Below are 22,177 nucleotides of genomic sequence, written 5' to 3'. Positions count from 1 at the left end.
GAGATTCCATCTCTAGTTAGAATGGCAATCATCAAAAATACAAATAAATGCTGGTGAGGATATGGGGGAAAAGGTACACTCGTACATTGTTGGTGCAACTGCAGGCTTGTATAACCTCTGGGAAGCAGAATGGAGATTCCTCAAAAGTCTAGGAATAGAAAAACCATATGACTAAGCTATGCCATTCTTCCTTATTGTTCCAAAAGAACTAAAATGAGCGCACTATGGTGATACAGGCCCATCAATGTTTATCACGGCCAGTTCACAATAGTCAAGTTATGAAACCAGCCTAGGTGTCTGTCAACAGAAGAATGGGTAAAGAAAACATGGTGTATATACACAGTGGAGTTTTATTCAGCCGTAATGAAGATTGAAATTATGGTATGTGCTTACAAATGGACGGAAGTGGGGGACATCATGCCAAGTGAAATAAGCCAGACTTGGAAAGTCAAGGGCCAGATATGTTCTCTCATATGTGGAAGCTAGATCAAAACAAGGGGGAAAAAAGGTGGGAGAGATCACATGGAATCAGAAGGGAGATCAGTGGAGCAGAGAGAGAGGATTGAGGGGAAGGAGGAGGCACAGGAGACGGGAGAAGTGGTGGAATGAAACTGGCCAAATTATCCTATGTACATATGTGAATATACCAAAGTGAACTTCATCTTTATAAATATCTATAAAGTACTAGTTGGAAAACTATGAATAAATAGAAGACCAATAAAGGAGAGGAAGGGGAATAAGAGGAGGGAGGGGGAAGTGAAAGGGGAAGTACTGGGGATTGAAGGTGGAGCAAATTGTATTTCATGCATGTAGGATTATGTCAAAATAAAGCCCAATATTATGTATAACTATAATGCAGTATTAAAAACATTAAAAAAGATAGTCCGTATACATACAGATATTGTAGAGGAAGGCTGTGGGGTATGGCTACAACATACCCCCGTGAGGATGATATGAAGCTTTCTTCTGATGAATGACCTGGATGGATGGATGGAAGGAAAAGGAAGGGAACAGACTTGTCTTCATCCATTTTGTGTTGCGATAACAAAATACCTGAGGCTGGTTAATTTATAAAGAGAAGGTTTGTTAGCTCACAGTTCTGGAAGTACGTTGGCATGGTGGTGCATCTGCTCTGCTTCTGGTGAGGGCCTCGTGCTATGTCAATTCGTGGTGTATGGCATCACACGGAGGGCACACATGCAAGAGGTGGCAAGTGGGTGTGTGTGGAGAAGACCAAACAGCAGCATAACTGCTTTGTAACTACATGTTCTTATAATTAAATCCTGCGAGAGCCAGTTTACTTTCAAGAGTCCTAATCCAGTCTCTTGAGAAAGACATGAATCCATTTGTGGGATAGATCCCCCATGACCTTAGTATTTCCTAAAGGTCCCACCACCTCTCAATGTGGTTATATTGGGAATTAAATTTCAACGATGGCATCAGAAACCATATCCAAACTGCTGCCTTGTGGTGGGCTCAGGAGCCAAAGGATGTTTTTCATTCTGTACTAACACAAGGGTGTTCTTCCTTTCATTTGGGACATGCATGAGTTAAGTAACATCTATGAAGCCATGGAAAGGAAAAGAAAGAAAAAGTAAATGTTTTCTTTTTTGTTTCTTTTTGTTTGTTTGTTTGTTGTTTCTTTCTTTTTTTTGGGGGGGGGGTAATGGAACAAACCAGGAATTGCTTTTGGCAAATGAAAAAAATCCAGCTTTGGGGTAATGTGCAGCATTTGCTTTCTTTGATTTGTGTCAGGCACCCTCAGGGCATGGCTTTCCTGGATGTCCTAGGGACAGCAGGGTGCCTGGTGGCTAGTTATTCTAGCTCCTCTGGAGCACCCCTTATGCCACCCTTTGACAATGAAATCTTGTGGTTTTGGGGAGCACAGTTTGATTTAGGAAATATGGATTAAGCACCAGTTCTGCGCCAGGTGCTGTGGTTAGTATTAGCTAGAAACAAGGGGCTTATTACAGCCCAGAGTTGAGTTCATACAAGGAGAGAGGACAATGAGGACAAAGGAGAAGTATATACAAAACACAGAGTAGAAATTCCTCTTGTGTTAGCATCTAGAGAGGCATCTTTTCTTCAGATTCCTGCTCTGGGGCTCTCAAATGTTGCTCTGAGGGCCAAATCCTGCTGGCTTTCTGTGTTTGTAAGGTCCTTGAAGTAAGAATTAAGAATGCCTTTGCCTTTGAAAATGGTTGGGAGAAAAAAAAATCAGAATAATATGGTCATGTGCCAATGTTTTGGTCAACAACAGACCATGCAGTATGTCCATGGTCCCATATAAGATTCTGTCATCTAGATGTTAGCTGCCCCAGTAGCTGCCTTGTATAAGTACAGTCTTTGATGTTGGCACAGTGATGAAACTGCCCAATGATGCATTTCTCAGGATGCACCCCCTTGCTAAACAACACATGAGTTTTATTAATTTATGTGATGTGAAAATTATATTGATGAAATTCAGAGTTCAGTGTTCATGAATAAAGTTTTGTTGGAACAAAGCCATATTTGCTCATTTACTTATTTACATTACAACAGCTGAGATGAATAGTCACAACAGAGACTCTCAAAGCCTAAAATGTTTTGTATCTGGTCTTTATAGAAACACTTAGCCTATTCTGGACTGTGCATTACTCATAGTGTAGCTGTCCTGTCCTCTGTCCACTCTCCTCCATCAGCACACACCCAATCAGGTATAACTGCCACTGTTATCTCCTCAGTCCCTTCATCCATCCATCCACTCATCCATCTAACTACTCATTCACCCTTCCATCCAACCACTGTTTGTCCATCCTTCCACTCATCCATCCACCCACCAACCCATCCACCCACCCAACCATCCATCCATCCATTCACTCATCCATCCCTCTAACCACCCATTCACCAACCCATCCAACCACTGTTTGTCCATCTACCCACTCATTCATTCATTCACCCACCCATCCATCTGAACATCCATCCATCTGAACATCCATCCATCCATCCATCCATCCACCCATCCATCCACCCATAAAACCACCATCTATTCATCCTTCTAATAACCTTCTGTTCATCCACCCATCTGTCCGTCTGTCGATCCACGATTCCTAGCGATCATGGAGTCAGCTATTATAGGATTTGTTCATAGAGAATGCAGAACTCTTACTAACATTTCCTACAGGTAGAGCTGCACTGTCCCCTCCATCCACAGTTGATGTCTCAGTATATTTTCTCAGTTCCACCATCCTACGCTCAACCAGATCCTCTTTTACTCTCCAACACCCACAGGGAGATCATTCATCAGCTCTCTCTGCAGAGGCTGGAGTGCAGAAGTGGGTATTCAGCAGAAGCCTTTGAAGGGCTTCTCATTTGTTTGCAATTTTAGTTTGAGAAATGGAACCCAATTCATTAAGCTGTAAGAGAGCTCTCTACATGCAATTTTGTCTTAGAATAGCCAGCCCTTCCCTTAACAAATCTACTTCACCTGGGATACTTTTATTGTCGGTGGCCCACAGAAAAGCAAAACAATGTAGTTCTGGGACCTCTAATCTTTCCCTGGGCACGGGGGATACTGTGAAGCTCACCATGGAATTACTTAAGAAAGCTAATGAGTAGTGCATGCATTTTTACCTTTCTGTAGAATGCTGAAATTACATACTTTATTCCTTGAGATAACACGGAAATGTACAGAGTCAGTGCAAATGACTCAAGTGGGCGTGTGTGTTCCGTGGAGTCATCGTGGGCTGTTTTGCTCTATAGTTTGTGCTCAAGCTGTTTCTTTCTTGAAATTGAACACTGCCAATATCTCTTTAAGCAAAATGCCTCAGCAAATCAACAGGAAGAGGCTTTTTTTTTCCTGAGGTTCCACTGCATGTTGTGTGGTTTCAGAGAGACTTCCGATGGTTGCCACAAGCAACCAAAGTTTCCTCAAAACCAGAGAGCTTTCTTTGGAAAAGCTCTGAACTTGTAATCTGGAGGCTGCAAGACATCTCTAGCTGCCGTTCCATTTTCAATTTGTAGCTGGGGGGTGATCAGCATTCTCATAGAAGAGAGAAAAACCTAAAATATTAATTATGTCATTGTTCAGAATTTAGAAAAGAGAAAGGAAGGATTGAATAAAGAAATAAATAAGGATGTTAAACAAGGAGAAGAAACAGAAGGTACAGCCTGTTTGTTTTTTTCCAACACTGGGCTTGAACCCAGGGGTGCTCATACCACTAAGCTATATCCCAAGTCATTTTAATTTTGTTTAGAGACAGGGTCTTGCTAAGTTTCACAGGCTGGTCTTGGTCTTGAGATCCTCCTGCCTCAGCCCAAGTTGCTGGGAATATAGGCGTGTGCCAGGGCACCTGGCCAGAAGGTACAGTTTTAAAAGACATAATCAGAGAAAGCTTAGGGATTGGCAAAACATTTCACACAAATATGTGGAATAGAGGAGGACTGTCAATCATAGGGCAGATCTCTGCTTCTTAACCCTGCAAAATAATGCTCATAACAACATAATTATTTACAAAAAAACACTCTTGGAAATATTAATTAGAACTCTTTGTTGTCAGAATCAGAAACTCAAGTTGCTTGAAGGCTAAAGTGGAAATTGTACTTGCTTTGGTGAGGATCAGGGAAAAGCTGGATGTGGGGAAGGAATCAGATTAGGTTTCCTCAGGTCAGCTTGACCCAAGCAAAATGCTTGCTGTTAGCACTTCTAGGCTGACACCTTCACGTTTAAAAGACTGACTCCCAAGGAAGTTCTCTGAGTAGCCAATAACGATTTAATTTATTTTCTGATAGTCAGTATGTAGTTAATGCTATAGTATCTCTTGAAGATGCTGGTAGGATTTCCCCTTCTTCTACTGTTTTCTCTTTGCTTTCCACTATACAAAGTCTAATCTGGGACAGAAAAGATCCATTCTTTATAGGACATATCAGGGCACATACAGGATTGCCTGGAGCCCTTAGTTTGGGCAATGATTTAGCAGATAAAACTACACATGACATACATATTTTCTCTACACTAGAAGAAGCTATAAATTTTCATAAAAAGTTCCATGTCAATGCTAATACTTTACAAAAGCGTTTTAAAATAACTAAGGAACAAGCTAGACAAATAATAAAACAATGTCAAAATTGTGTGACCTTTTTACCACAAGTTAATCTTGGAGTCAATCCTAGAGGATTGATACCTAACCATATTTGGCAGATGGATGTCACACACTTGCCAGAATTTGGAAAATTAAAATATTTGCATGTTACAGTTGATACTTCTTCTGGATTTTTGATGGGCTCCCTTCATGCCGGAGAAAAAACTAAAGATGTTATAGCTCATTGCTTACAAAATTTTGCCACTGTGGGTGTTCCAAAACAGTTAAAAACAGATAATGCCCCTGGTTATACTTCTACCTCTTTTAAACAATTTTGCTCAACATTTGGCATTACTCATATAACAGGAATCCCATACAATCCACAGGGACAAGGCATAGTTGAAAGAGCTCATCAAACTATTAAAATGTACTTATTAAAGCAAAAAGAAGGAATTGGGAAGGGGTATATAGTCCCCAAAGATAAACTTAAAATAACCCTTTTTACTCTAAACTTTTTAAATTTGGATTCATCAGGACTTAGTGCTGCGGAAAGGCATATGTGTCCAAAAAATGTGCATAAGCCCAAGGTACTTTGGAAGGATATTCTAACAGGACAATGGAAAGGTCCTGACCCAGTAATTGTCTGGAGTCGAGGGTCTGTTTGTGTGTTTCCACAGGGAGAACAGCAGCCGATTTGGATTCCAGAGAGATTAACCAAGGTCCTGACCCAGTGATTGTCTGGAGTCGGGGGTCTGTTTATGTGTTTCCACAGGGAGAACAGCAGCCGATTTGGATTCCAGAAAGATTAACTAAAGCGATTTCTACAGACCAAAAAGAAGATGATTTGGCTCAAATCCATAACAACTGATATCCAAAACTCCAGTTTGGCTATTCTTACATCTGCAACAGAACCAGGATGCTTTTTTCAATATCTATTTTATTATTGCCCTTTGCCATATCATGAAGTTCTATTTTGTTTTTTGAGCTCATACAGACCTAGGTTAATGTTTTGCTGATCAGTTCTATTTTTTGACTATAGAGTTTTTAAACATTGCAATGGAGATTTCACCTGTAAAAAGTTATAAGGCCTTTACTATAATGTTATGTGTTGTATGTATTATATTATGTGTGCACACTTGTGTTTTGTGTTATATGTTTGAATGTATGTATGTCCATATATCATATATGATGAGCGCTCATGATAAAATGGATCCAAAATTTTTTTTTTCACGTGATTTATATGGTTTAATTTAAATTGGGTAAACAACTGTTGAGGATTGTTTTAATATGTAAACAAAAAAGAAGGTTAACAGATCTGTTTGTTTACTTTCACCTTTCCTTTTCATTATATTTAATAATTCTCTTAAAGATAATGTAAATTGTTAAGAAAATTGTTTTCTTTTAGTGCCTTCTGTAATGTTACATAATTTTTTCTTTAGCCATTATTGCCAGAATTCCTATCTTCATCCCAGTGCTGGTGAAGTCAAAGATAAAACCAATCTACAGCTTCTACAATAGCCATCACTGAACTGCTTGCAGAACTTGCTTGGACACATTGTGAGCTCACCTGTATGCACTGTGAACTATCTGTTGGTGCAGCGACTTGTGGTAGTGTTGGGGTATTTTTGCTGATGATGTCATTGGTGGTCCAATTTTTCCAAAAGGAGCCGTCAATTGGCTTGGTGTATCTTCCTCCCTTCTGCTTGTCATGATCGTCCAGCTAAAATTTGGGGGCCAACAGAGGTGAGGCAAAGAACCTCACCCCCCCGCTGGTACAAAGACCTCTCCACAGGTGTGGCTGTATACTGGACCGGTAGTCAGTGACGGGTAAGATCCAATTGCAATGGTACCAACCTAAGGACCATATGTACTATTGGACAACCTAAGGCAGGCACGGTCCCTAAGCCACATGCTTGTTGTTTAAACAGAGAGGGGGAGATGTTGAGAGCCACAGCTGAAGGGGCCCCAGCAAACTTCCAGCTGCCAGCAAACTTCCAGCTGCCGGCTGATGATTGGCTCCTCGGCCCCAGCAACATCTAGCTGATTGGCTCCTCTGTGGTGATGCTCATTGGGCTGTTTCCCTGCCCTTTCAGACCACGGAGCTGCTCATTGGGGGACTTTTTTGGCTCCGCCCACGTGACCCAGCCAATCGGCCTCAAGAGCAGGAGGATTGTGGGAGGTGGAGAGAAGCTTGTGTGGGAGAGAGAGGCTTGTGGAAAGCCGGTGGTGGCAGTTGAGGCTCTGAGGGTTTTTCCTGAGAGGCTGTTTTGTTTGGCGTGTGTGGTTCTAAAAATAAAGTTAGTTTCTTTTGACAAGTGGCTCCTGATTGTGCCCAGCCAGACTGCGGCATTCACCTCTGGGCCAATCTCTGTGTTCAGGGCCTTGACTCTCAACAGTGACCCTAGGCTGGATCCTGTGCCCATGCTAGTGGTTAGGGATGGTGGGAGAGGAAAGTATGGAGGTGCTGTAAGAGAAAAACACCCCAAAATCAAGGGGGAAAGGAAGGACTCCCACTGCCAATGCTGTGCGAAGACACCCATCAGAGAACCTCTTCCATGGGATGGATCCTAATTAGGAAATATAGCTGCGAGGTGCCTCCCACTGCAGATAAGGAAGAGTTTGTGCTTGTGGCCCAGGGGTGACAGACGACATTCTTTAAAAGTATCTGTTGCCATATCCTTGGGTAATGGCTCTGTGAGTCACAGTGAGGAGAAAGGTGAACACTAGGTAGATGGCCTGAATTTCTGGGCTTCGTGTGAGGTATGACAGTCGTATCGTCCCCTTCCTACTTCCTCTTTGGTGCCTAGGTCTGGAAGCCTCAGGTTCGTTGCTTATCTCCTCCAGTGATGCCAGGGGTTTTTGAGCCCCCTGTTAAATGCTTCCTTCATTTTTCAGTAAAGTCACAGGATGGACTGTATTCTTATACTGGCTGTGTATATATATGTGCACACGTGATACATATGTATGTGTGCACACGTGCATGCATATATACATATGCACACTAAATATATATGCACATTTGTCCATCCATCATCTGTCCATTCATCCATCCATCCATCCATTATATACTTACTTGACAATATTCCTCAAAGAAGGGTCATCCGAGTCTATGATTGTATGTTTTACCATCATTTGAATGATGGTAGGAGAATAATATGATCATAAACTAAGCATCTCCTTGGTAACAAGTAAGTTATTTGTCATTAACTGTCTTATTCATTGGGCTTTTGAGATGTTTAACAAACGTGGGTGATATTTAACCAGGATATTGTATCTAGAGACCAGACCTGGTGATATTTAACCAGGATATTGTATCTACAGTGGTTGACCCAGTTACTCCCCCTGGTTGTGTAAGGGAGTTCCTGTTAGCTTCATGTCCTGGGGAAACTTTGATATTTTATTAGTTCTTTTTAATTCTAACTGTTCGGCTAACAAGTAGATTTTCTGGTTTTAATTTATGTTTTCTTATTAACCAGCAAGGTTTAGCTCCTATTTGTAGGTTTATTACCCATTTGACTGTCCTCTTGTGTGATTTGCCTGTTCAAATCACTGATCATGTTTTTATTTATTTATTTATTTTGGTAGCAGGGATTGAATCCAATGGCCCTTTATCACTGACCTACATCCCCAATCCTTTTTAGTTTTTAAGACAGGGTCTCACTAAAGTTACATAGGGCCTTCCTAAGTTGCTGAGGCTAGCTTTGAACCTGCGATCCTCCTGGCTTAGCCTCCTGAACCACTGGGATTACAGGTATGTGCTACCATGTGTGGACTTATCATATTTTTATTTAGGAGTTGGTCTTTTTCTTACTGATGTGTAATGTTTGGTTGTCTATATCTTATTTTATTTTTGTTATTATTATTTGTACCAGGGATTGATCCCAAGGTGCTTAATCACTTAATCCCCAGCCCTTTTTAGTCTTTTTTATTTTGAGACAGGGTCTCACTAGTTTGCTTAGTAAGTTACTGAGGCTGGCTTCAAATCTGTAATCCCCCTGCCTCAGCCTCCTGAGCCACTGGGATCATGTATCTATATTTTAAAGCATATTCCGAGTAATATCCCTTTGTTGTTTCATGAGTTGGAAAGATTTTACCCTGACTGTAGCCAGAATTATCAGTTATTTTGTCTTTTATGTCTGTCTTTTTTTTTTTTTTGTACCAGGAATTGAACTGGGGGTGCTTAACTGTTGAGTTCCATCCTCTGCCCTTTATATTTACTTATTTTTTTAAATTTTGAGACAGGGTCTCACTAAGTTGCTGAGCCTGGCCTTGAACTTGTGATCTTCCTGTCTTAGCTTCCTGAGCCACTGGGATTACAGGGGTGCACCACGCGGTGCCCAGCCATCTATCCTATTTTTAACATTCTCTCCCTGACTCAAGATTCCCCAGTTATCTTAGGTCACATATCTTATATATAAAAATGTGTACTTTAATGTCTTCCCAGATAGCCCAAAGGCTTTCGAGTATTTTAACTCTCTATTGGCTTTTAAGATATTTTTATGGTAAATAAATCCTCCTACAATTGTTACTAACATTGTTATATCTCTGTCTCAAATTATCTTTACTTCGGCTGTGATAGAATTCCCCTTTGGCAGTGATTTTGCTTAAACACTTAGAAGATATCAGCTTGACTTCTGTTTTTTGTCCCTGCCAAGAAGTGGGCTCTCAGCCAGATGGTTGATTCTTTGTAGACCTCCCTCTTCCTCTTGCTCTGTGACGGTTGTCCCTCTCTGCATTTTCCACTGTGACATGGAGAACATTCTTACTGACTCTCTTGAGGTTTGTCGGACTTCTTCAATCTGTGGATTGGTTTCTTTTGCACAGGTGGGTTATTTCCAGTCTGTGTTTCCTCGCCCAGTTCTCTTTTTTCCTGCCTGTTGGACTTTTTCTCTGGGTTTGCAATGTCCCTTAGCTTCTCTTTCTTCATATCTTTATATCTTTGACCTTTATGCCTCATTCAGCTAAACTGAAATGGTTTATTTACTCAACCAGTGTTTTTATTCTTGGGTTTTCCTGTGTGCTAGGCACTGTCCGAGGTACTTGGAATTCCTCCGTGATCAGCAGATGAAGAACCTTCTCTTGGTGAATTACCATTAAACACTGAACAATTGTTTGTTATTGGTGATAAATTATTCATTATCATTTCTTCACTTTATATTAGCTAATTAAATTTAACTTAATGATGTAGTGTATAAAAGATGGTTAGTGCTACTGAGATGAAAGGCAAAGTGGAGCTATACTGGATGTACAGTGGTTCTGGGGGAAACGGGAGCGAGTCGGCAAAGAATATGACAAGGTACCATTCGAAGGAAGACTGAAAGTATGCAGGAATGTTCCAGAAAGAGCAACATCTGGAGGCAAGTGTGGCTTCAGTGGCATGAATAGGGGTGGGGGTGGGGGAGAAGGAGTAGGAGACAAAGGCAGAGGAAGAAAGAGGGGTCCGGCGGGGTGACAGACTGTGTAGGTCCCTCTGAGGAGCCTGGCTTTCCCCCGTGCAGTGAAGTGATGTGATCTATTGACACTTTAAAAGGATCCCTCTAGATCTCTAGGGTAGAGGGGTGAGAACAGAAGTGGAGATGGTTGTTAGGAAGCCCCAGTGTAATCCAGAGAAGAGACAGCTGTGGCTGAGGTTGTGGTGGGAGCAGCAGAGGTGGTGAGAGGAGATTTCGGTGTGCACATATTGCAAAGAGGACACAACAGAATTTTCTGACTGCTTCTATGTGGTTTGTGAAAGAAAGAGAGGTCGAGTCAGCTCCCTGTATTTTGGCCTGTGTTAAGTGCCTCAGCTGAGTTGGGAAGGTGCTTGGAAGACACCCAGAGGGAAGTATGGGTCACAGTTGGGTATCCCCGGGATATTCCTGGGAGAGGTGGGTATCCCCAGGAGAGGTGCTGGCCCGAGACACACACCGAGAGTTGCCAGCATGTGGATGGTATTCAGAGTCATGAGATTGCCTGGGATCCCCCAGGTTGTGGGTTGATTTCTCCAGAAGCAGGGCAAGAAAATGTCATTTAGGTGGAAGATATTTATTAGAGGTCAGCTTCTCAGAAGGAAGGGGGAAGAAGCAGGCCTGGGCAGAGAAGTCAAATGGTATGTGGGGCAGCCCACCAGGGAGCTCTGGAGCTGACACAGCACCCCTCCCTCTCAGTTGTTCTGTGGAGGCCAGTCCTCCCTCCCTGCCTCACTCAGTCACATGGTGGATGCTGCTGCTACGTGTAGCTGAGACAGATATGGGGGAGCCGCAGGTGGAGGCTTCCTCATGACCATAGTCTAACGAGGATCTGGGCAGTGTCTCCAGGTTTCCTGCATGGAGGCACTGAGTGTAGATAGAAAAGAGACAGCTTCCCATGCCCTGGGGCTCTCCAACATCAACAGGTCAGGAAGAAGAGAAGGAACCGGCAAAGGTAGCCATCAAAAAGGGTCCGAATAATCAGAAGCCAATGACAGAAATTACAACAGACGATTCAGAAGCTGCCGATGTGATGAAGAATGAGATAGAAGCATTGACCAACCAGGAGGTCATCAGTTCCCTTGAGAAGGGCATGGGAATGAGGGAAGGCTCATTGGAGGGGAGAAAAAGAATGAAACAAACACAGTAGGGAGACAAGGCTCTTGAGATTTTTTTTTTTTTTTTTTTTTTTTTTAGAAAAGAGGCTGAAAATCACATATTTTCATACTTACAATTTGACAATGCAGAGGAGAGAAAAATTGTGGAGTGAGTCGGGGGCAGCCATAGGTTTGAGTCCCAAGTGAAGGGCTTGGTTTCTGAAGGAGCACGGACTGTTACCATGTCCACTCCATGTCCACAGGCAGGGAGGGAGAGCAGGTGGGTACAGGGAGACTCTTGCTGGTGGGTGTGGACAGTCCTGGAAATTATTGGTCGTCCTTCCTGATGGCTTCATTTCTCTCAGAAAAGTAGGATAAAAGGTCACCAGTGGAGAAAACAGAGGGGAATGATGGGGAATTTCAGAAAAGACAATGTAAACTTCATGAGTAGGTAAGCGAATGGGCTGGAAATTTCGATGTGATTGCCGATGGTCTTTAAGGTCACACTTGACATTAATGGTCTTGAATTTAAAGGGAGACCAGTCAGTCTGCCTGCTTTGTTTTCTTAGCCAGAGTTAACTGTCCAGATTTAGGTTTGAACAAGGCAAACTATTGTTTAACCAGGTTGATGATTTTTCTAAAAGAATTAGGGACAAGCAAGCTGAGGGAGGAGATTGAACAATAGGCCATAAAATGTAAGTGTCTTAAGGGAGATGAGGCATCGAGGACAGGAAGGCCAGGGAAAGGATTGCTGGGGCTGGGGTACGTCCTAGGGGGCTCGGGTTGCTATGCAAACTACCATAAATTGGTTGGCTTAGAAATCACACAGAGAATTATTTTTTGGTTTCTGAAAGAGCATGGACTGTTACCATGTCCACAGGCAGGGAGGGAGAGCATGTGGGTACAGGAGACTCTGGCTGGAGACTCTTTCACACTTCTGAAGGCTGGGAAGTGCAATATCAAGGTGTCAGCAGAGTTGGTGTCTGGCACGGGCCTCCTGGACTTCTGATTATCCTCAGGTGGTGCAAATGAGGTCCCTGGGTTATTTTTCAAAAGGGCACTGATCCCAATCACAAGAGCCTCGTTCTCATGATCAACTCACTCAGAGGCCCTACTTCCAAATGCCACCATCACCTTGGGGGTTAGAATTCCAAAATATGGATTTTTTTTGGGGGGGGGTTAGGGTATTTTCTTTTCCCCCCTCTTTTGGTCAGTGGTCCATGTATTTCAGAGAGGTAGGATGCATACTAAATTCTTAGTATTATGGAGCAAGTTGGGAGTCTCAAGTATTTGTGTGTCGTTGTGATAAATGCATGTTTCTCCCATGTTCTTTATTTCTCCCCTTGCTCTTTGCCAGAGGACTTTGTATCTGTGGTTAAAGAAGAGACCTGGGTGGTTTGCATCGTACTTCTGGTGTGCAAGTACTGTCACGGGTGATGGATCACTGTCATCCGGGTCATCAAACAGTCGTGGAGGATCCACCTGGAGGATCTACCCTGTGCTGAGTGCACTTCTGGGCACCTGAGAGAATCATGAGCAAAAGTGGTTGGACTGCCTGACCTTCTGGAGCTCATCTTCTAGCAGGGCGGGGAATGATAAGCAAGACATACAACAAAATGAGAAAATATTTAGGGCGCTGTGTATAAAGGTTAAGAGCCTAAACCAGGGAAGCAAGAAAGGAAATGTGCTGGGAATAAGGGGTGGAGGCCAGGGAAATGGCTGGGAGGACCTCACTGAGAAGATCCTGTTGACCAAAGACCTCCAATCTAAGGTCACACTGTATATGTGGTACAAAAGCAAGTCCACAAGGGAGCAAATAGAACGATGGCTGCCTGTCCTTATCAAAACAAAAACCCGTATTGATACAAAAGGCCAAGAATATGGTTCTTGGTGTTGGCAAGCGCGAGAGTCAACAGCATTTGTGTGTGCCAGAGTGTGGCTACCAGGCTGGAAACAGGCAGCCCAGTAACTGTCACAACTAACATGTGGAGTGAAGATTAGTGTCTGGTGGCTCTTTTCACAGGAGGCTGCTGACCTTGAACCCAGGCAACTAGACTAATTTTTTTTTGCCCATGGAAAGTTATGCATGCGAGGGATTATGGTTGTTCTTTAATGGGCTGAGTTGTCTGTGGCCAGAAGAACAAAGGCTCCCAGGGTGCAGGGCTTTGGGAGGGGTGAGAAGCCTGAATCATAAGCCCAGGCTTAGCTAGGTGTGTGAATCTGTTGTGGCTGAGAGAGTAAAAGGCAGAGATGGCTTATCAGGGCTTCGGCAGGCACACAGCAAGGATTCTCAGCGTGGCAGGTCGGCTGAATCGTGGTCTAGTGATGAGAAATCCCTTCTCAAAATCCAGGTGCTGGGAGTGGAGGGCCGCCCTTTGCCATTTGGGGCGATGTGGTGAACTGTTGGTCAGCCTGACAGCTGAGCCTACCCCACAGCGGTCGGCATGCATGACTCCTGGCCCCTGTGCCAGGAACAGTGTGCCATTCCCACGAGTCACCCGCCTTGTTTCACCAGGAAGTCTGGGAGAGCGCGAGGTGGCCGCATCAGCGACATTCTGCTTATTATGTATTTCTTTTGATTGTGAACCAGCATTAGCTCTCAACGTAGGTATGGTAAATAGGTCAGTATTTGGTATCCATCTAATGGCTCATTATCTCAGTCTAGACCTTGACCTTGCTTCTTGAAGGAGACCTTGGTTCTGTGAAAGGCCCCGTGAATCCATGTGCCCAGGTCCTACACATGCATTATGCACGTTCTTTGCCTATTGCCTAATTAAATTTGCTCAGGTTAGATACCCTGCTCTTCTTTCTCAGAGGCACTGAAGATTGAGTCCAATGGCTTCATGACAAACCCTAAAGTACATTGCCTGCCTGCTACGTCGGTCTTGAGCTGGGGAGGAGGTGTGCTGGGAGTGCATGCTGTGGGAATCATGACAGGCTCTCTGACTGTGAACCCAGAACCCAAGAGAAATGGTACAAAAGATCCTGATACGAGGAATCAAGATGAAATAGGGAGTGTGAGCGTGCTGGGGTCCACCATGATGGCACGGCGGTAGCGCAGGTGCAGTCATGAGGTTGGGAAGAGCTGGGTCCTAGCTTCCGAGAGACTAAGTTAGTAGGATTCGTAGCTGCCTCCTGCCTTTGGGTGGTTTGGGGCAGTTCCCTTCGCCTCCCTGAGCCTCATTGTCTTTATCTGGACAGTGGGTCCTGTCTGTGCTGCCCCTTGTCAGGAGGGCAAAAGTGGATCAGGAGCCCAGGCACAGTGGATGAGAAGTGACAGTGACTCATTGCCATCCACAGTGTCCTCATAGGCCTCATGAGGGACATTTGATGATGCCCTCATTTTGCAGGTGAGGAGAAAAAATGAACTGATAGGCCGGTGACTAGAAAAGGGACTCCTGGCCAGTCCAGAATTCTCCCTCGGGTTGCCTGGCACCCCGTGTGTGTCTTCGCCCCTCTGAAATGGCTGTTGGGGTGCATATGAGTTTGGTATGTGAAAATGTGTCCCATTTAATATTTTTTAATGGAGAACTCATTTCCATACTCTTGTGGACTCATACTCAACCCTCTCTTGGTTCCTTATCTGCTTTGAAATTTGGGGTTGGAATGGGTTGGTGGCCGTGGCTCTGTGCACGGGACGTTCTGCACAGCTGTGACGCTTGGCATCCGGTCAGAAGGTGTCTTGTTTTATCTTGGAAGTTTTGCAAGATTTAATTTGACAGTTGAGACAATCCCGTCTCACCTCTTAAAATCAGAGTGAATCACTCCTCTGGATGTGTGGCGAAGATCACGGTGACACGACCGAGAGAAGACACATTTTAAGACCTCAGTTGATGTGTGTAGATAAAAGTTTGGATTACTTTTGCTTTTTAGCAGCAGTGTTTTTAAAAAATACATATGCTTGAGCCAAATGGTTGGATTTCTTTTTTATCCTTAAAAAAATAATAAAGTCTATGTAAAGTTTGCCATCTTAGCTATTTTTACATACACAATGTAGCAGCGTTAATCGCTTTTACAGTGCTGTATGGCTGTCACCACTCTCTGTGGAACCAGCTACTTCTTCGTCTAAGTGGAACTGTGCCCCGTTTTTCTTTGCACCTCATTTATTTCTCTTAGCATAATATTTCCGAGGTTCATCCAGGTGGCAGCGTGGATCAGAACCTGATCTCTTTTAATGGCTGAATAATGTTCCATTGTGTGGCTGTACTAGATTTGTTTTTCTGTTCCTCTGTTGATGGACACGCGGCTGATTCCAACTTTTGGCTCTTTTGAATATTATTGAAGTGAATATTGGTGTACGAGTAAAAATGACATGAGGTTTTGCAGCCTTTGTAGAAAAACATTTTGATTTCTTTGGGCTCCAGTGGTAGGACATAGGGAGATCTGTGTCTTTGACCAGGTCGCTACATGATGTGTGTGTGAATCTGTCCTCTGTCCCTCCTGGTCTTCCCCTGGGGTTGCTGGCCGATGCATTTTGTTTGGGAGGGTGCTGGCTGCTAGTGAGTCAGACAGTCTGTAACCAGCCTGGTTTGACTGTGTCCATGTTTCCCGGGTCTCTGGGCCTCTTGTTTGCTTGTTTGGGGGCTGAGCCAAGAAATTTCTCATGTACCCACTTATTCTGATTTGTTTATTAGGTTTAGATGGGCACAGTGTATGTGTGTATGTATGTATGTATGTATATATATATAATACATATATATTATATATATAATATATATGTATTTTATATATATATATATATATATATATATATATATATATATATATTTTAAATTTGTGTGTAGGTTTTTTTTTTTTTTGTACTATGTTGGGCCCAAGATTATAAATGCATATACTAACTTCATGTTCTTTTTCGAGAAAAAACTTTTAAGCATGTAACTAAGTGGGAGAGCATAGAGCACATTTATTTCAGGGTGAACTGCCACTACTTTTGTTCTGTGGACCTCAGTAAGTCATTCAATCCATCTGACTTCAGATGAATGAGTAATTAATATCTCAGATTCCCTTTCTACTCATCTGTATATGGCTTTATGTCCTGTCATGTGTCTGTTATGCTACCTCGGGTCACTTAATGTTCTGAGTTACAGGCGTATTGTATTTCCTGTTTGAGAATAATCTTTACATTAGAGAAGAGGCTGGCCAGTGCTTCTAGAGACTACAGAATCTAATGTCTACATTCTTAGAAGAGAAGCCAAAGCAAATAACTCTCATTGGTACATTCCCCCACCATTATTTGTAAGAAGGCACCTAAGCGTAGTTGATTATGTGCCTGTCACTAGCTGCAAATGCTGTAAGGTGCCAGGTGTCAACAACATACCTAGGGGTGTAGTCCTTCTCTTCATCTTTGTGCCCAAGTGCTAAGTGTCCCCTTCCTTTCCAACTTCCCCTCATTCCCTACTTGCTTTCCTTGCAATGTCCTGCAATATGCTTTGGTCCAGAAAATATGAAATGACATTTAGTACTATATCTGAATATAAACTAAAAATCAAAACTGTTGCAACCCATGATTAATAAGAGCAAATACTGTTAACATTGTTTAGTCTTGGTTATGCCAGGGGCTTTTGTAGGCTCCTTTGTGACCCTGATGAATGGTAGCCCACTGCTGCCCCACAATAGGGATCTGAGGAAGGCTCCAGGATCAAGTCTATCTGGTCCAAAGTCATGGAAGACCCAACTCTCTTGTCCAGCATAGAAGTAGTGCCTGAACTACACTTCATCCATGTTCAAAACAGCAATCTTAACATGAAAACATCACACAACATTGAGAGAGTCTGAGATGGCAACTTGGGATATTGACTGAAAATGATCTGGGCATGTTGAGTGTCCCCTACCATTTGCAGAAGGTGTTGGGTGTGTGCCCAACACTCAGCCCATTAACCACACAGTCCACTGCCAATCATCCTCTGGTTCCACTTCCCACCTGCCAAAGGGGAAGTGACTCTATGCTGTTCAGCTGGTTGCTGGTGCAGCCTGGACTTGAACCAGGTCCTTTTATTCCATGCCCTTGCCTCTCCCATGTCCAAGGGAGCCCTCCGCAGTGGGAACACTCCCTGAACCAGCTTTTTCAAGAGGCCATACTGAGGGTGAGAAGGATTTATTGGCCACACATCCTTTGGAGAGAAGGCAGGACTGAAGTTAGAACTTAATTTCTTATTTTTAGTTGTCCTGCACTATTTTATTGTCAAAAAACAATGATTTATTGTGCCCTGCAGAGGGGTGTCTAGAAGATCCCACACCTGGGAAAATCCAGAGGATTAGGGCCACCTGTACTTCTTGTGCAAGGCACCCAGCACCCTTGGAATCAACAGGCACACGGTGTTTGTGGGTGGGACAGCATCTGGCCCTTAGCTGACTGGTGCTAAGGGCTCATAGGCTTTTCCTTTGCCTACTTACCCTTATCCCTGGTCACACTTCCTCCCATTTTTCTTTTGTCCTTCAAAGTGCAGACCTGGCTTCAGTTCCAAGGATGCAGGTCTCAGTAAACTCCTGATGTTGGTGTGTTGAAGTTATTCTTCTGCAAAGAAATCTAAATGGGAGCAGTGACAGAAATGGGAGTTTTAAAATCGTGGAAAAATATGGTTGGGAGATAGAGAGAGGAAGCCAGAGAAAATGAAATTGAACATCATGATTTGGTCATTGAGGAAACCGAAGCCCTTGGATTTTAAGGATCAGGACACAGTCACTATAATGTCTTCTGGAGGTGACATTTAAAGGTCATTAGTGTTTTCTTGGATTCTGTCTGACAGACCTCATATTTTTTTAAGGACTACTCTGCATATTTGTTAGATACTCAGTTTTCAAATAGAACAATGAGCCTCCAAGTTTGGTTGGCACAGGTTTAATTTGACATTGTGAGTATACTTGCATCAAATCAAACTTAATAAGGGCCTATCATTCAAGATATCACCTGGAAGGGTGTAACTATTTTGTCTCTCAGAAAGAAGGAAGCCCTCACCTGGGGCTAAATAAAGGATTTCCAAACCTGTCCGTTTCCCTAGCAGATTCAGCTTGTTGAGCCTGGAAGTGGGTGGGATAAATCCATAGATAGTCCTCCAATTAGTTTCAAATAAAAAAAGTAGATTTTGACAATCAGTCTGTAGCTAACTGTAAAACTGTATTCCTGAGAAACTGCCTGGATTTCCATAGTGACACCATGGGATTGATGGGATCTGTGTTTGGAACCACAGGTATCATGGGAAGTGGTGTTTTTATTTGGGTTTGAAAAAATCTGTTAATTATCACCCCTGTTGGGCACTACCTAACGTGGGAGAAGACAGCTGTCCCAGCCTTGCTGCTGACATGCTGTTGCTAGGTGACACAGGGGTTGGCAGGTTGGTGTGAGCGTTGCTTGCCTTGTTCTTGGAGCCCTCCTGATCTCCCTGTGCCAGCCAAACAAGGTGAAGGTGAGTGCCACTGCAGGCTGTGGTATCAGATTTGCCAGTAGATTCTGAAGACCCTTGTGCAGGAATCCAGAAGATACTTGTTTACGGATGATGTTGTGTCATTGAGAAAATGACATAAAAGGAAATTTGAAAGATAGCTATTGTAGATCTAATATGTGCAATGGCTAAAGACGGAGTTAAAAATCTTTGGGGAAAATAGGCATAAATGAACTATCTGCAGTTTTTTTGTTTCTGGTGTAAATTAAGCTGACAGAAGGAAATAGGTTTGACCCTTACTGACCTCTTCTCCACATACCAAATGTTGTTTTCCATCGTCTTTATTTATTATATAGTCTCCTCTGTCTGCTTAGCTAGCTCTTTTATCAGTATCCATTGATAATACAGATACCTTTTAAGGGTGTCATGGTTTCTAGTTTTTGAAAAATATTGTTACATAAATCTTTTCACTTTCGGAGATGTGTGTTTATTTTTGTAACTTGGATCGTTTAGCATCTTTGCAGGGTTTTATCTTGATCTTGACAAGTTGTTAAGAAAAATCAATTGTGCTCCCCCTGCTGGCTGCATTTCTTTGGAGCAAAAATATTGTGTATAAGTGCATTACTTTGGGTTGGGTTCACAACTGTGTTCACATTTTCTTTTCCTAAATTCATAAGACTTTTTATAAGCAATAGTACTGGCTTTCTAAACCTCAGATTAACAAGTTGGTAGCCTCAAGAAGGATACTGTATCCTTGACACTCATTTGACCAGCGGTGTGTGGAAGGTTCTAGGACCTTGCTCTTCTGCTGCAGGAACATATGTTTTTTTTGGGGGGGAGATATTCTTCTGTGAGGCTCAAGGCCACTGCCTGGGAACCTCTGGATTCAGGGTTTTACCTGGTTCATGTCAGTCTTCCTGTCCAGGTGTTTTGAAGTCTGCCCTACTGCAGCAGGTATTATACACTAAGCATGCTCCATAGGTTGATCAGACTGGACCTCAGGAAGGCCTGAGAGCTCTCCAGAAGCAGCAACAGGGACTCTGCTTCCAGGTCTAAGTGCGGAGGGGACTGACTGAGTCCAATCTGACATGCATTTACCCAATTCCTGCTATGTGTTTGGCTTCAAGGGGATTCAAGTTGAACCAGCCCTGTGTCGTCTGCTTCCCATTGAACATTACTGAGCCATGAGAACAAAAGAACAGCACATTCTTTTCTCCCTCCAAGCAGAAATTCAATAGTATCAAAAGGAAGGGGGGAAAGTAGATATGGGATCCTAGAGTTAAAAGAAGTTCTTCTTCCATAGAGAGCAGATAGGTAATGGTTAACAGAGGCTGGAAAGGGGTGGGGCTAGAGGGATAGGGGAAGGTGGTCAATGGTACAAAGTAATAGCTCAGTGGGAGGAATCATTTCTTGAGTTCTGTTGCCCCACAGTCAATAGTGATGCATTGTGTACTTCAGAACAAATCAAGGATCAGTAAGGTTATGGGTATGCTAACACCGTGATTTGATCATTACACTTTGCATACCCATATCCAAACATCACATTTTAGCCCATAAATTTGTGCGATTATTATGTGTGAATTAAAAATAAAACTAGGGCGCGGTGGTGCTCGCCTATAATCCCTGAGGCCCAGGAGGCTGAGGCACAAGGATGAGTTCAAAGCCAGCCTCAGCAAAAGCAAGGCACTAAGCAACTCAGTGAGACCCTGTCTTTAAATAAAATACAAAATAGGGCTGGGGATGTGGCTCAGTGGCTGAGTACCCCAGTAGCCCCCCAAAAAAAGGGGATAAAGGGGGTATTTCTTAGGTAATGATGAGACCAGAAAGCCTCTTTTCACATGTTGACTTAAGAGTCACACTCTTCTTCCTGTAAGTGATTTGTAACATTCTTTTCGAAAAGCCTCAATGAGATTAAACGTCTTCCTGTTCTGAGTATTTCCAGGGTAGACTCATGATTGTTAACGGAGAAGTCAATGATAGGGCTGAGATAGCTCTGCCTTTGTCTTTGTACTTTCCCATCTCTTCCTGCTCACCAAGTCTCCTCCCCCAGTGGTGCTATCTCTGATTCTGAAGCTGATACCCAAGCTTAACATCATCTCCCTCCCACCCCTTCATGATTATTTTCATCCAAATTCAGCACAGGTCATTATTACCTTGGTGAATCCTGGCTGTGGCCGCTGAGTCTATGTCCCAGAGCACTGGATGCTTTAACGCCTCTGACCTCAGCATCCACTTTCTTCTGAGCCCACACAAGAAGGTTCTCAGCTGCATGGTGGAAAGGAAGAAGAAATGCTGGTCCATATTTTTCTAAGTCCCCAGAGAGAATCTTTTGGTCATGTTAACAATGCTGTAGGAAATACTTAATGAAAGGGCAGTTGATCACGAGACCTCCACGTTAGGGTTTCTTACCAGCAGCACTATGGGCTTTGTGGCCAGATCATTCTTTGTTATGGGGAACATCCTATGTACTGTATGATGTTTAGCAGCTCCCATGATTTTTACCCACCAGATGCCAGCAGTCCTCCTTCTCCTCAAGTTGTGACAACCAAAGGCATTTCCGATATCCCCAAAGGTTCCCTGGGGCAAAATCACTTCTGGTTAAGGACCAGTGCTCCATGCATCCACACAGTCTTCTTTTCATTCTTTTCCTTTCAAAGTATTCATGGGCACACTTTTGTTTGTTTGCTTTTTTCATTTATTAAATATCTATAAAATTTTGACTTATGCCAACTTTATGCAAATTACCAAGAATATAATGATGAGCCAGGACAGGTATCTTTTCCTATGTGCGCGCATACTTGTGTGTGTGTGTGTGTGTGTGTGTATACATATAGATATATGAAACACCAGCCATAGTTACAGACTGTGAGCAATACTCAAAGAAGGGAACTTTCAGGATAATAATGATCAGAATCAATGTGGTAAAAACCATGCTACATTCAGACTTGCCCCAAACATACATATAATTTTTACCACATTGATTCTGATTATTATCTTCCTTTAAGTTAATAAGTTAAAGTTAATAACTTCCTAATAAGTTCCCTTATTTGAGTATTGCTCAAAGCCTGTAGCTTGGGCTGGTGTTTGAATCATTATGACTTCTTTAGTGACTATTGTGTTTCTATTTTTGTGTCTTTGAGGAAAGCCCCTTGCAGCATGGGTCCGTATCCTTGGCTTTTGGCATAGCTATTGAC

The 22,177-nt window shown here is 43.0% G+C and overlaps 1 protein-coding gene across 3 annotated transcripts in view; it reads left to right on the top strand.

Annotated features, from left to right (window-relative positions):
* Positions 1-22,177, top strand: part of Tiam1 (TIAM Rac1 associated GEF 1) — a 360,672-nt gene that overhangs the window by 155,588 nt on the left and 182,907 nt on the right. The window contains exon 1 of one of the 3 annotated variants that reach the window (XM_046439110.2): positions 8,455-8,811. The exons of the other annotated variants lie outside the window; for them this stretch is intronic. The gene's annotated coding sequence lies outside the window, so the exon portion shown is untranslated. Of the gene's footprint in view, positions 1-8,454; positions 8,812-22,177 lie in introns of those variants that run through there. 3 annotated transcript variants of the gene reach the window in all.

The sequence above is a fragment of the Marmota monax genome, unplaced genomic scaffold (assembly GCF_021218885.2).
Source record: "Marmota monax isolate L192 unplaced genomic scaffold, Marmota_monax_Labrador192_F-V1.1 WCK01_AAM20220418_F8-fsc00125, whole genome shotgun sequence".
NCBI classification, from domain to species: Eukaryota; Metazoa; Chordata; class Mammalia; order Rodentia; family Sciuridae; genus Marmota; species Marmota monax.
The sequence above is the reverse complement of the archived record's forward strand: the minus strand, read 5'-3'. Positions and strand labels throughout refer to the sequence as shown.